Source organism: Alligator sinensis, unplaced genomic scaffold, assembly GCF_000455745.1.
Source record: "Alligator sinensis unplaced genomic scaffold, ASM45574v1 scaffold1199_1, whole genome shotgun sequence".
In the NCBI taxonomy this organism is placed as follows: Eukaryota; Metazoa; Chordata; order Crocodylia; family Alligatoridae; genus Alligator; species Alligator sinensis.
Window position 1 is genome coordinate 196,039 of NW_005842813.1, and position 3,702 is coordinate 199,740.

Sequence of the window (3,702 nt, forward strand, 5' to 3'; positions counted from 1 at the left end):
CCCAACACTTCACTACATCCTACCCTGCCCCCTCATTGCCCCCATGAACCTACTATAGCCTTATCTCCATCATGCCTCATTGCTTGCCATCTCCTTCACATCCCACAGCCCTCCACTGCACCTCTGAGAACCTAAATCTCACTTCATTTCCTTACACCCCCTGGAAACCCCCTATACACAGTATCTCTTACTCCCAGGCTTCCTCACACCCCATTTCAGCTCCACAGCCCCCACCACTAACCACTCAGCCCTACACCTCATCTGCATTTCAGCCTTCCTATCCCTATAATGCCCCAGCCTCTCCTTACCCAACTTCCCTTTACCCCATGGCTCCCTCCCCCACCCTGCAAAAGCCACTTGGTGGCCATAAACCCCCTCCACCATCCAGCCCCTCACAGCCCAACTCCCCCCAACAGTTCCCAGCACCCCTTATGACCCCTGAGCATGGGGGCAGGTGAGGGCAGGGCTGTAAATGCCACCCCTCAGCCTCTGCACAGCTGGCCTCCACCCTCAAAATACAAAAACAAGAAGTTTGAGTGGGGGAAGAATCTGGATCCACTCATGCCCAGCTTTAGGCCACCCTGAATGCACTGATGGCTCAGCCTCCATTATCTACTCCAATGAATAAGCCAAGGAGGAGTCATTACAGTAACTTGTCCCTTCGCTTCACCTTTGCAATTCCTGTCTGCCTCTGACCACTGAACCACACCACTACATGACTAGGACTGCCTTCAGCCCTGCCCCTTCCTTCCCTGTCTCAGAGCTGTTATGCGTTTGAATCCCCAAGGAATAAAGCCACCCAGTATAGGTTCCTAGATAGCAGCACACCTTTATTGGACACTGTAACAGGGGACTCAGACCCTGATACTTGGGAGCAAGTGAAGGGGAAAAGAGGGAACTGTGGCAGGGAGCTAGGAGGCTCCTGCCCTTTCAAAAAGATACAGCAGTCTCAGCCGGCTGTCTGGGGCCACAGCTGCAGGAAGGTAGGCTGGCATTTGATTGACAGGGAAAACCTTATGGAGGACCGGGGAAGATAACTGATCAAAAAGGTGGGAGGGGAATGCCTTTCAGGCATACAAACCCAGGGCATGAGCCAGAGCAGGCAGTGTGGTTCTGCACGCTGAAGTGTGGCACTCCTGAGGAAGACACCTGTAGCAGAAGGACTAGCAGGCACCTGAGCTGTTCTCCTGCAGGTTCCCAGGGGGAAGCTGATGGCCTGAATGAGGCTATCAACGCAGGGCAGGATAGGTTCCATCTCTGAATAATTGTAATCCTGAATCCACACTTCCTACTGAATAGCCCACTGCAGATCCCTGGGCTTCTTCCTCTGCAGTTAAGTCCTGGGAGGGGGGCAGGGTATTAGGAGGCATTACTGAAGCTTTTGCATGTAAAATGATGGGGATCAAAGTGTAATTTGTAGGGGTTAAACTCATTCTGTTGGGTTTGTAGTGCTGAGGGGTTCTGTTTTTCCCTGATTTATGAAAATGGTGCATTTCTTTCTCTCAAAGGCCCAGGTTCCCAGATGACAACCCCATGATGGTGCAGGCTCTCGCTATGTGCCCTATCCTTTCTATATGAAAAAGTGAGTGTGCCCTCTCACTGGACTCTCCTATGAGAGATTCTTCATCACTAATTTCAGTTTTGGTCCTTTTATTCTCCTTTGTCTATACAAAGGAAGCTCTCACCTCTCCCAAAGAAACAAGAAAACTGCAATGATCAAGGTAAGCAGCATGTATATTTTTGTGAGATCCAAAAATAAGTACATGTAACTAAGGAAATCCTTTATGCCATTTGCTTTTACTGCTAACTAGTGCTAGATCAAGTCTCATGCTAAGGTTGCATCAAGAAAATTACACAGTTCATGAACCTAATAGTTTTAGAATGTATATCAGGACAATTTACTTAGCCTTTGGCACTGGATGAGTTAAGTCAGAACAGAATACTTATTATACCATACTAAGTCCAGAGCAGCATTATGTTATGTTTCTTCATGCAATGATTTAATTTTGCTCTACATGTCACTTAGTACATTTACTTGAGCACAAGACAAGTCCCTGCCTCTCCTCCCCAACAATCAGCATGGGGAAATAATCCCCTTGTTTCATAAATGTATACCAGGAAAACACATTATATACAATGTCTGTCATTACACTGCTGCCAAAAGTAGCATGTGCTCAGTACTGATTAAATGGAGCCAGCACAGAGCACATCTATAGAACACATAGCTAGACAAAGCTTTGGCTGGGATGATCTAGCTGGGAATGGTCCTGGTTGGAGCAGGGGGTTGGACTAGATGACCTGAGGTCCCTTCCAACCCTAATTTTCTATGTCTCATCATGAACATAGTAAAAATAGAAGAAAAAATGTGAGCAATTTTGCAAATAACATTTAACTACATAAAACAGCAATAAATTATAAGGATCAGAATCAAAATTTTCACATATGGATGCCTAAAATTAGCTTCTGTGTTCATTCTTAAACTCATAAAGGAGCCAACTGATTTTTAAAGTTGCTAACTTTCCAGTAGTTCATGCTGAATGCAATGTGAACAGCTGAGAGCTCAGCAGGTTTCAAAGCCAGATGACATTTATGTGCTTTAAATGTGAAATGCCATGGTAACTTTAGGCATCCAATTTTGAAAATCCCAACTGAGTGCCAGGGGAAAAAAAATTCAAGAAAAGCCTGCCATTCAGTCCTTATATTCTTGTCAGTGATCAGATGTGGTGCATATGTCCATCCAGGTTATGCACTTAGGCCTACATCCAGAAGGACTTGGATAGAATTGGTTGCCCAACTGCCAGTTTAGGTGCCTATGTTCAAAGTTTAGATCCCCTACTCAGCTGCTGCCTAACTCTGAAAGTGCTAATGCCTATAGGTAAGTAAGCTTCTGACAGAAAAAAATTGTTACATGCCTAGAGTACTGCTTTTGGGCATATCTGGATGCATATCAGACTTGTCAGTGCCAAGCAGCCTAGTCCATTACTATTGTCTCAGCATCATTTGCTGGACAAAAATAGGTATTTCTTTTCCTACTTCACCCTTATAGCTCAATGCCTCATAGATCCAACCCCACACAAAACACACAATAAAGAGAAAAAGGTAAAATGCCAGGGTACAAGGGATACACAACAAGAGAAATATAGGGCAAGGGCAGAAATGGAGCAGATTTGCCATAGATGTGGATTGTATTATGCAAGATAGGAGTCCTGAGCACAAGGGAAGATATGCAAAAAGTACTAAGAGGCAAAAATCAGTTTGTACAGGAATGCTGTACAGGCAAATAGGGGGAAAAAGTAAGCAGTATAGTATGTGAAGCTGGAAAATATCTCCAAGTGAACAGCTAAGAAGCATCAGCACAACATTCTTTTGGCTACAAGATGGAAAAAGAGGACAGCAATTGCACTTACAACTACCTTATTAGTCTTAGAAAAAAATGATGCTCATACAACTAATAGTGGGGCACATGGTAACTGAAGCCCGGAGACATAATATAGGAAGAGCCTTACCCACATCACGTCCCTGGCAGCCTCTACAGCCAAATATGGAAAGCATTAACTTTGTCCAGTGGGGTGGAGGGGACACAATGCTTGATGCAAGTATGCAGGAAATCAGTAAAATCTACATTTATGTGTAACAAACACCAACAAAATGAGAACTGGGAGTGAAAGGCTTCACATTTTTTACAGTTGCTTAAATCCTAAT